We start from the raw sequence: 12,479 nt of genomic DNA, 5'->3' as shown, positions 1-12,479 counted from the left end.
CCTGGAGTTGCTTCTCTGCTGTTTGAAATAGACTGCTGGGTTTTAAAAATGGCCTAGATTACAGGCACCTTGGAAAAATTGGGTGGCAGTATCTCTTATAGCTAAACATATGCATAACCTATGACCAGAAATTCCACTCCTAGATAAATGCCCATCATAAATGTATGTACATATTTCCCAAAACACATGCACAAGAATATTCATAGCAGCATCATTTGTAACAATTCTAATATGGAGAATCTAAAAGTTCATCAACAGTGGTAAAGATAAATAACTTTGTATTGTACTCATAATGGAAAATTACTCAGCAGTGAGAATGATGGATATACAACTACACATAACAATATAGATGAATTTCACAAGCACAAAAGAATACACATAATTACAAATTCACTTATAAAATATAAAGACAGGCAAAACTAATCTATGTTGTTAGAAGTCAGGATTATGGAAACCACTGTAGAGGGAGAAGAAAAGTGGGAGAGGATCGTGAGCAGGGGCTTCCGGGATGCCAATAATGGACTCTTCCTTATCCTGGGTGCTGGTACATATGTGTGCTTAGTTTGTGAAAATGCACTAAACTGTATCCTTATGATGTGTCTTTTAAAATATACATTATATTTATTAAAATTTTAAAAAATCTGCTAGATTGTCTTCTCAAATCTGCTTCCTAAGATTAGTTAGTGCAAAAGAAAGTAACTTTATCAGTTCTGGTAGTACTTTATGTCATGGGCAAAAGGGCATGTGTTCAACTTCAAGGTATTAAGTTGAAATAATATTGGGCTGAATGGATTCACCTAATACAAATGATTACCCGTCACCCTGCACCTGTGAATGTTGGTCAGCGTGCTTCTCCCAGTTGTAATTTTAGAAGGTACTGGTTTAAACTCTCTTATATCACATGACAAGCCTTTCTTTTTCTTATTGACTGTTTAAAACCCAACTCATGGAGTCTTCTGGTTCCTCTCCTGAAAGATTAATTGCAAAAGGAATTTCTCTCCTGCCAGAAACAACTATAACTGGGAAAAATATATGAACTAATGGTTCCCAGACATTAGACAATAGGCAGTGCAGGACTGTGATGCCTAAGAGAGGGAAACAGACATGGGAAGCCCTTTGATTGTCCTGGTTTACTCCTTGAAAGGGGAACTAAAACAGAGAGTGGCCTCACTGTGTTGAGACAGAATTCAGGGAGGCAAAGGCAGCTAAAATTTGAGGGACAGAGAGAAGGGAGCTAGCGAAAGTGAGGGGGGGAGGGAGGAGGGAAGCGCATGAGCCTCTAATCTTGGCCAAGGACTAGCACATGTATGTAAGAGAGGGAAGCGCCTGAGGCTAGGGGAAGAACCACTGGAAGAAAAACAGGTGAAGATTTCTGAAGCTCACAAAGGACTAATTGTTTGTATTCCCACAAGCCATAGCTTATTATTCTAGAGATTTGGTAAAATCTTCAGAAGGGTTACACTGTTAATAGTGGGGTTAAATTAGCCCCAGCTAAAGGTCTGCTCATGACCTGCCATAACAGAATTTAAAAGGGAGCATTGTAAGGATTAATCTTGCTCTTCAAGTTATTTAATTGGGTGCTGTGGTAGGCTGAATAATGGCTCCCCAGAATATACAGGTCCTAATCCTTGAAAACTAAATGTAACCTGCTATTAAAAAGGGGCCTTTGAAGATGTAATTATGTTAAGGATCTTGAGATGGGAAGATCATCTTGGATTACTTGGGTGATGCCTAAGATTTCATTACAGAAGAAGACAAGGCGAGGTACTGAGGGAAGCAGAGACTGGAGAGATGTGGTCACAAGACAAGGAATTCTGGCAGCTACCGAAGCTAGAAGGGGCAGGAAATTCATTAGGAAGAACCAGACTTGCCAGCAACTTAACTTACTAAGACATTTTGGACTCTAGCCTCCAAAACTATAAGAAATTAAATTTGTGGTGTTTTAGCCACTAAATTTCTGGTGATTTGTTATTGTTTCAGTAGAAACTAATAGAGGGACCAAAGCAAAACTCAATAGTCTTTAAAGGAATAAAAAAATAGAGAACCCAGCAATGTTAAAATTTATGAGGTCTACCATTCAGAAAAAATTACTAGATGTGAATAGACAGAAATATATCACACATAACCGGGAAAAAAAAATCAGTCAATAGAAAAATACCCCCCAAAAAGGAATTATAGAGGGACTTTGACAGCTGTTATAAATCTTCTAAACATGCTCAAGAATATTAAACATTTCAAGCTTTAATATGATGAATAGAAAAATGAAAGATATAAAAGAGACACAAATGGAACTTTTAGGGATGCAAATATAGTCTCTAAAATGAAATATTCACTAGATGGGATTAATGGACTGGATTAGATTAGATATTGCAGAAGAAAGTACCACTGAATTTGAAGACATAGCAATAAAACTATCTTAATTTAAGCATAATGAGAAAAATGGGTGGGGAAAAAAGCCTCAGTGAGCTGTGGGACAGTATCGGGTGAATTACCATGTAAGTAATTGGAATCTCAGAAGGAAGAGAGGTCAGAAAAACTGCAGAAATGATGATTGAACATTTTCCAAATTTGATGAAATCTACAAACCTACAGATCCAAGAAGCTCAAAAATTCCCAAGCAGAAGAAGCATATTAAGAATCACATCGAGTCAACATCATAATGAAACTAGAGAAAACCAGTGAAAAAGAGAACTTCCAAAGCAAAGAAAAAAGACATTATATACAGAGGGACAAAGATAAGAATGTAGAAGACTTGTCAGAAACATACAGTGCTGAGAGAAAAAACTGTCAACTATACCTAGTGTTAGCATCTTTAAAAATTAAAGGCAAATGAATAACTTTTTCAAATTATCAAAATCATAGAAAATTTATCACCAGCAGACCTGCACTACAAGAAATACTGAACGAAGTTCTTCAGGCAGAAGGAAAAGGAAGACAAATTGAAATTTGGACCTATAGAAAGGAATGAAAATTGCTAGAAATGGCAAGTGTAGGGGTGAATAGAAAATATTTTTTTAATCATCTAAAAAATCTGTTGAAAAGATAATTGATTCTAGGGCAGTGAAACTATTCTATATGATACTATATAGGTAGATACATGTCATTATACATTAGTCCAAACACCAAGAGTAAATCCTAACTTTGGGTGATTATGATGTGTGAATGTAAGTTCATTAATCACAACAAGTGTACCACTGTGGTGGGGGAGACTCCTGCATCAATGTCAATAAATATCACGGCCAAGGTAGAGTGGAGCTGATAAGAATACAGATTCAAATTGGACTTTAAATATGGGGCTCAGAAAAACTCCTGTTTGGAAGAGTAGGTAGCTATGGTGACTTTTTATTTGGTTCCTGTGGTTCAACTTGGTGCCTGAAGAATTTGGATGTGCACCTTCAACTCTAGGATAGAAAGGAGATCAGTGGTTGCCTAGGGATGGCAGCGGGTGGGCAGGGAAAGATTGGAGGGAGGGATTTCAAAGAGGCATGAGGAAACTTTTGGGAGAGATGGATACGTTTATTATCCTGATTGTGGTGACAGTTTTCACACAGGAGGAAAAAAGGTAGGGTAGGGCACAATCATTAAAAGAATGGCTCTGCAGTTAGCACCAAGATGATGGAAGATTCAACTCCTAGTAGACCTTGAGCTTCATTATACGCTCATTGTAATACTTAAACTGCTAAATGGCCCTCCCCCAGGTGCCATCACAGTTTCAAGGGTCACCATAAAAGGTCAAAAAGTGAGTGATGGCCGAATTCCTGGGAATCCTCCACCCCTTCCCCAAAGTAATTGGAATAATCTTCCAACTTGTTAGCACATGAAGTTACTGAGCCCATAAAAACTAACCATCCCGCACCTTGTGTTCACTCTTTCTTGCCTTCTGAGATGGCCTGCACTCTGTCTATGGAGTATGAATCTCTCTAAATAAATCTACATTCACTCTACTATGGCTCGCTCTTGAATTCTTTCCTGCATGAAGCCAAGGACCCTCACCCGGTGGGGCTTGTCCCAGGGACTTGACCGAGACCTGGGATGCGGCCATCCTCTCGTGCCCCATTTTTCTTGCATCATTTTCACAGATGTATGCATATGTCAAAACTTGTCAAATTGTACACTTTAAACACATGCTGTTTATTGTATGTTAATTACACCTCAAGGAAACCGCTTGCTTGCTTCTGCTGCTTGCTTAACCAAGTGATATTGCAGAGGTGGCTGTTCATGCTTTTATTTCATCTTAACTCTTCTGGAATTAGGCTTATTACCATGTTGAAAGTTGCAGGCATTTGTGATGATTTAAGTGACACAAGAGGCAAATCAGTATTTCAGTTTAGGAGTGCCAGCAAGTTCCAAAAGGTGGAGGAAGTTTGGTTTGAGATACTTACATGGGGAGAGGCCACTTCTGTTGTTCAATTTTCTGCTCAGGTCTCCATCTAAGACTCTTTGGATACTCACATTCTTGTATTTCTGGCACCTAGCTGGCTGAATCTCATCTTCCCAGTCTTCCTACCCTTTGTTGACCTGGAATGAACTCATGCAAATCATACGCAAATGAAGAGTATTCACGCATTTAATTATTTTTCAGTGAAATATGGAGCTGTTTAATTTTTGACAAGACTATTTATTGCAGTGATAAAAATTTCCAGACTTGAATTTGAAATTTCTTATTTGCTAGAATAATATCTTATTACTGAAGCATTAATTCCAACAAGGATGAAATTAAAAAATTCATATTCCTTGATTCCTTCAGAATATGAAACATTGGAAAAGGCAGGGACTTTTAAATCAAATCAGAGAGACCTATTTTCAACTCTTTTACAGACAAAATCTGTTAACGGTGGGTAAGTTGTTTAAATTTTCTCCAGTGCAACTTCCTTCAGTGTAAAATGGAGACAGTAATAGCTTTCTTGTATTTGTGTGTGTGTGTGTGCATGTGTGCGTGTGAGGATTAGAGCTAATGCTTGTAAAGTACCTATCATAATGCCTCAATGAATCCTCAATAAACTGTAGTGGATTTTTAGTTTGTAAACACAACCAGATTTCATGACTTTTTAAAAATCACTTTTTATTGATAATACAAGGCCGGGCATTTTGATTCTCTTTCCCTCTCCCCCTCCACACTCACTCCTATGTGCATATATATTTTAATTTCCTTGATTCTTTCTCCCTTGATGAGTGAAATACTAATTTTAGCTGTCCTGAAGTTAGTCCTTTTGTGGTGAATTCTTCCCTTGTCTTTCTCCCCCATTCAGATCTCCTTTTCCAATGTTACCAAGCCAAGACAAAAATGTTGGCTATGAGAAATATTTATTGGGTGCCATTTAGACAAATATAAGAATCTGACTGAATGCTCTCCACCACTGGCAGTTGAAACTAAACCCAGAGTTGCCATGGATACTGGTTGCTTGGCCTCTGCTCCAACATATTAGAGCCTTTTTAGTTCAACAATGTGCAAACCACAGATGTTGCCATGCATTGTATTCGTAATCAGCTTGGATCCCTTAGCAGAAGAAAATTTTGGGTTTGCTTTAGCACAGAAGGATCTAAATTCTCAAAAGGAACAGAACACCCCGTGTCCTCCATTGTGTCTCCTGGTAGAGGTAGTAATCTCTGTAGACACTGTTTTCACCTTTCTCTCTGCTTAATTTAATCTGAAGAGTTTACTCCTCTCTTGATATTTATTTGGAAATAAGAATCCCTACTGCATATTCTGTAAAACACAGCAGGGGCAGCAGTTAGGAAAATTGCACACAGCTTTGGGTGCAGGACTTAAAACAAGGCATAATCGAAGGAGAGAGAATACAAGAAACCCTGGGTTCTATATGAGAGCTGGAGTAGAGTCACAGCAGAGAGATCTCAGGTTGATTCGAAAAGCACTGACTTTGCCGCCGCTCACCAGCTCTGTGTCCTTGGGCAAATTAATCCATGTAAACTGTAGTTTCCTTATTTCAGTGGTTCTTCCACTTGTATGGACCTTTCTGAGTACACGGGGCCCATCCGAATAATCCAGGGTAATCTTAGTTATTTAAGGTCACTTGATTATCAACCTTAATTCCATCTGCAACCTTAATTTCTCTTTGCCATGTAACATATTCACATGCTCTGGGGATCCAGAGACATATGTGGCCATTTTTGGGAGGGGGCCATTGTTCTATAATGCAGTGGTGCAAAAGAAATTTCTCTTTCTTTATTGCCCATAAGTGTCTATGAATTCCCTTTTCAGTGTAAAAGGAGACAATTCTATCTGTTTTAGGTCTTCTCAGCCTCTTTTGATAGATATTCAGTTTAATTCCCATCCAGGGCTGTTTGTCTCCCTTCAAATATTCACTCCTTTCCGCTCTCTCTCTTAAGTTGTTATCTGGGCATTAAGGGCATAAGTGCCTTCATAATGGTGATGTGAGTGTGAGAGAAATGGTGCTGAAGGAGACTGGGGAGTGGTCTCTCCCACCCTTTCTTTCTGTACAAATATTCAACACAAATACTATCTTTGCTCTGCTGAGGCTGCCTGGACTTAACTATAGCTGAGAAGCATTCTCTCTTTTAATGTGTATGATGTGTAAAAATTTCTTTATATTATTGAGCATCGTATTTTAAAAAATGCTTCCGTAAGTAATATGCAGTTATCTGCAAGGCACTGAACCAAGAAATATTTTGTGCAAGAAATATTTCCCTTGCCCACTCCCATCCATTTTGATGCCTAAAGTCCACAATTACATTCTTGTTGCCCTAAGCCTGTGCTAAATCACTGGATATCTCATGGCTGAAACAATGATATGATTTTTCCACCTTGTTACTGCAGCAGACAATTAGGCAACTAGAATTCCAAATTGAATAATGTTTACAGGAAACACTGATTGTTTTGCTAAAAAAAATTGTGGTTATTATAAAGAGAAGGGATATCCAATCCCCTTTACTGAAGTCAAGTGGCCACAAGCCTACTGGAAACAACATAACCCAAACGTCTTCTCTTTTCACAAATTTCTGGTTGTCAAGAATAATTATAAGTAAGATAGTTGCTTCAATAGCACTGTGAGCCACTCTCGTTTGGTTTTTCTTCCCTGTCAAGCTGCCTCACTGTGAATGGTGCATCATTTATTGTTAGCCATAGGCAGAGCTCTTTGTTGAGAAGAGGTAAACAGAAATTGAATTTGTGAGCCAGCCCTGGGTGAAATATGTGGTGAGCCAAGTTTTGTGGTTAGAGACCCAAGCTCTTCTACTGTGATCCCCTGTAATGATGAAACAATGGTATAATTTGAAGAGGAAAATTTCATTGTTGAATTCAGCCCTGGGACATAGTGGCAGTGATGATGGTGGTGGTAGAGGAGAGAAGAGAACGGGGGCTAATCTTACTGAGTCCTGAGAGTATGATGTGCTAGATTCCCTCACAAATAAACTATTTATACTCCCCATGATGCTGCAGACTGGTAGTACTGTTACGGACATGGAGATGGTAACTGACTTTTTCATGCTCCCCACGTTCATTTGTTTCAAGTTATAATGATTTCTGTACATTTCTACTTATATTATTATGGTCTAAGCTCGTGTCTGGTCACCTGTAACTACCCTTCAACAGTTCTCTTTCTCTCTGTGGCTATTCTTTGACCTTCAACATCCGTTTACACACATTTATAAACATAAATTATGTCCTGTCATGCTCCTCATTAATTTCCCCAGTGTCTTTTCAAAGAACTTAGAATAAAATACCAAATCAGTCAAGATGGGTTAATTTCTTGTGCAGTAACAAAAATAATGTTTATTTTTCTTGCATGTTGCATATTCATTGTGAGTCTATACTATAGACTGAATTATGTTCCCCTGCCGAAATTCATATATTGATGCCCTTACCCCAAAGTGATAATATTTGTAGACGGGTCCTTTGAGAGGTAATTAGTATTAGATGAGGTTATGCAGATGGGGCCCTGGTGATGTAATTAGTGGCCTTATAAGAAGAGACATCAGAGAGCTTCCTTCCTCTCTCTCTCTCTCTCTCTCCCCACCATGTGAGGACACAGTGAGAAAGTGACCATGCGCAAGTTAGGAAGAGGGCTGTCACCAGGTACTGAATCAGTGGAAACCTTGATCTTAGGCTTTGCAGCCTACATGTGGTGAAAAATAAATACCTGTTGTTTAAGTCACCCCGTGTATGGTATGTTGTTATGACAGCTCAAGCAGACTAATACAGCCTGCTTACAGGCTCTGGTCATCATGGGCACTCAGGGACCTAGACTGATTGAGCCTCTGTTTTAATCCTAGGCTTCTACAATCACCGAGGCAAGGCAAACAGATTCAGTGAATCGCAGGCTGGTCTTTAAGCTTCTGTGGGGAAAGAAACCATTTCTTTTGTTTCTCGACTTGTGTTGGTGAAGCAAGTACTTGCATTTAACTCAGTAGAGAACAGCTATTATATCACTTTACACTAAATGAAAGAACTAGAACATTGTGGACAGTCCCAAGGGACCACCACAGATATAAACCTGTAACAACATTGACAAGTGTGTGTTTGATATATTGCTCTTCACTTCCTGGATTTCATCTCCTTTTATCATCCATGTTGTTGCTGTGTGTTGAGCCATTTGCTTGGAATGCCCTTCCCCTCAGTTCTTTGCTTGACGGTCTCTTTTGTTTATTAAAATCTCAGTAAAAATGTCACATCTTCAGATGATTCAGTCTTAACAGGGGTTTCCCTCCTCTGTCTAAATTCCTACCACTGTGTCACCAATTGTCTTCCCTTATCTTTCCCTTTTAATTTATTATTATTATTGTTATTTTAGCAAATGGCCTTTTAGAATTCCTTAAGTCTTATGTTCTTTTCTTAGCTTGTTCATTTGTTCACTAGCTAATTCATTCACTTGTTGATTTCAGTTTTTAGAGATGCAATGACAAATAACATCATATCTACTCTTAAGGAACTTACAGTCTGGAAGAGGAATAGACATTAATACAAATCATTACAATCTGGTAAAGTAAGTGTTAAGCATAGGTGCATAACAAGTTGCTCATGACATCATTAGTCAATCAAAATCATGAGATACAACTTCACGTGCACTAGGATAGCTAAAACAAAAAATATAGACAATAGCAAGTGTTAGTGAGAATGTGGAGAAATTGAAAGCCTCAGATATTGCTCCTGGAAGTGTGAAATAGTACAGCCAGTTTAGAAGATAATTTGGCAGCTCCTCAAAAAGTTAAACATATAGTCTAGTCCATGTAGTCCAGCAATTCAACTCCTAGGAACATCCAAAAGAAATAAAAACACATATTCATACAGAAACTTGTACATGAATGTTCGTAGCAGTATTATTTATAATAGTCAAAAAGTGGAAAAAAGCCAAATGTTTATCAACTGATGAATGGAAAAGCAAAATGTGGCATATCCATAAAATGGAATGTTATTCAGCCATAATAATAGGTGAAGAGATTTAATCCATTTCGAGTTTATTTTTGTATATGGTGTGCAGAAATGTTCTAATCTCGGAGCTTTACATGTAGCTGTCCAGTTTTCCTGGCGCCACTTACTGAAGAAATTGTCGTTTTCTCCATTGTATCTTCTTGCCTCCTTTGTCATAAGTTAATTTATCGTAGATGTGTGGTTTTGTTTCTGGGCTCTCTAATCTGTTACATCGATCTATGAATTTGTTTTTCTGCCAGTACCATGCTATTTTCATTACTGTTGCTTTGTAAGTATAGTCTGAAGTCTGGGAGAGTGATACCTCCAGCTTTGTTCTTTTTACTCAAGTTTTCTTTGGCTATTCAGATTCTTTTGTGGTTCTATATGAATTTTAAGATTATTTATTCTAGCTCTATTAAAATAATGTGGATATTTTGATAGGGATTGCATTGAATCTGAAGATTGCTTTGAGTCATGTGGCCATTTTAACAATATTAATTCTTCCTACCCAAGCACATGGGGTATCTTTCTATTTCTTTGTATCATCTTTGGTTTCCTTCATCGGTATTTTATCGTTTTCAGAGCATAGGTCTTTCACCTCCTTGGTTAAGTTTATTCCTAGTTGTTTTATTCTTTCTGATGCGATATTAAATGGGTTTTTAAAAAACTTTTCTCTTTCTGATAGTTCATTATTGGTGTATAGAAAAGGAACGTATTTTTAACATTATTACTGTATCCTGCAACTTTGCTGAATTTATTTATTATTCTAATAGTTTTTGGGTGGAGACTTTAGGGTTTTCTAGATAAAGTATCATATCATCTGCTAATAGTGACAGTTTTGCTTATTCCCAGTTTGACTTCTTCCCTTTTAATTTTGATGCCTTTTATCTCTTTTTGCTTGTCTGATTGCTGTGGCTTGGAGTTCCAATACCATGTTAAATCAAAGTAGTAAGAATGGGCATCTTTGTCTTGTTCCTAAATTTACAGGGAAGTCTTCCAGCTGCTCACCACTGAGTATGATGCAACTATGAGTTTGTCACACATGGACTTTGTTATCTCTATGCCCACTTCTATGAGAGTTTTTATGTTGGATGGATGGATGTTGACTTTTGTCAAATTCTTTTTCTGCATCTGTGGAGATGATCATGTGATTTTTTTCTCCTTCCTTATGTTAATGTGGTGTATCATATTGATTGATTTGTGAATATTGTGCAATCCTTGTGTCCCTGGAATAAACCCAACTTGATCATACTGTATGATCCTTTTTATATATTGTTGGATTTGGTTTGCTAATATTTTGTTGAGGATCTTTACGTTTGTAGTCATCAAAGATATTGACCTATAATTTTCTTTTATTGTAGTATCTTTGTCTGATTTTGGTATCAGGGAATGGTGGCTTCATAGAATGAGTTTGGGGTGTTTTGTTCATTTTATTTTCTGGAATAGCTTGAGAAGGATAGATATTAGCTCTCCTTTATGTGCTTGGTAGTTTCCCTGTGAAGCTGTCTGGTCCTGGACTTTTGTTTGTTTGGAGTTCTTTTTTTATTACAGATTCAATTTAACTACAAGTGATCAGTCTATTCAAATTGTCTCTCTCTTCTTGATCCATGGTACAGCATGGGTGAACCATAAAAATTGTATGCTAAATGAAAGATGTCAGATACAAAAGACCGTGTATTGTATGATCCCATTGATATGAAATATCCAGAAAAGGCAAATCCTTAGAGACAGAAAATAAATTAGTCGTTGCTAGAAGCTTGGATGGGATAGGAATAGGAAGTGACTGCTAATGGGTACAAGTTTTATTTTTGGTGTGATGAAAATATCCTGGAATTAGATAGTGATGATGGTTGCTGTTATAGTAGGTCACTTGAGAGAACTTAACTGCTAGTTGACCTGCAAGCTGGATCTGGGCAATCAGAGGCTCCTTACCCTCTCCCTTTCCTTGAAATGTATGTTCTACCCACCATTCCCACAGTGGGAGCTGTTTTCAAGGATGCAGCTTTGAGACAGCATGTATTGTTGGGACCATCTGTATGGTATATATGACTTAACCCAGTTAAGGCTTCTATATAAATATTTTAGAGTATGATGGGCGGGTGTGGAGATCTCATCTTGCAGACACCTAAGGCAAGCCTCATAGGTAAGTTCCCTTGCTTATTAAACCTGCCACCTACAAATTTGGGGTATTCTCTTTCTACAGTCTCTCCTTGCCTTTTGTTGATGGGGGCCAGTTTGTGAACTAAAAGTTGCACAATTTGTGAAAATACTAAAAACTACCAAATTACATACTTTAAGTGATATCACACTTTGAAAAGGTGACTTTTTATGATATGTGAATTACATTTCATAAATAAATAAATAAATAAATAAATAAATAAATAAATAAATAAATAAATAAATAAATAAATAAAATAGGTATGAAAAGAGGCAGGAGCAGAGTTGCTCATACCCTACAGTATGGAATGTAAATATCTTACACTTTGGGAAACTATTCATATTTACATGTTGGCACAATATTTCCTCTCTTGGGAATCTACCTATAGCAATGCTTTGTAATGTGAAAAAATAGTCCTATGCAAAAATTGTTAACTTCATTTTAATTTAAAGAAAGCTATTTGCATTAGAGTAGTAGGAGTTTTATGGTTTTATTTTTTTAAAAATTTTCCCGTAGTTCAGTCATGAGGTTATAAAACTTCATAATAAAAATGTACAAAATTAAAATAAAAAGAAATCTCAAAGTGCAGAATAGGGTAACTGGGCCTCAGAGTCTTTGGACGGAGTAACATTTGATCAGAATCTTAGGTGATAGGACTTGCCCAGTGGGACAAAGAGAGGTAGGAGGTAGAATCTGTGTTCCAGGCAGAGTGAACAGCATGTGTAAAGGGCCAAAGATGAGAAGAGCCACTGTATAGCTAAGCACTGAACGTAGTCTGATATGATTGGGGGGTGGAGTATAAGAGAGAAGTGCCAGCCAGCTGAGGTGGAACATTAAGTGATTTGGTCATTGGTTGGCTCACTCAGCTAGTAAGTGGTAGGTTTTGGAGGGAAAGGAGAGAAAGTATGGTCAGGAGATTATTGTTAAAAAAAAAAA

Source organism: Camelus bactrianus, chromosome 2, assembly GCF_048773025.1.
Source record: "Camelus bactrianus isolate YW-2024 breed Bactrian camel chromosome 2, ASM4877302v1, whole genome shotgun sequence".
Classification (NCBI taxonomy): domain Eukaryota; kingdom Metazoa; phylum Chordata; class Mammalia; order Artiodactyla; family Camelidae; genus Camelus; species Camelus bactrianus.
The sequence above is the reverse complement of the archived record's forward strand: the minus strand, read 5'-3'. Positions refer to the sequence as shown.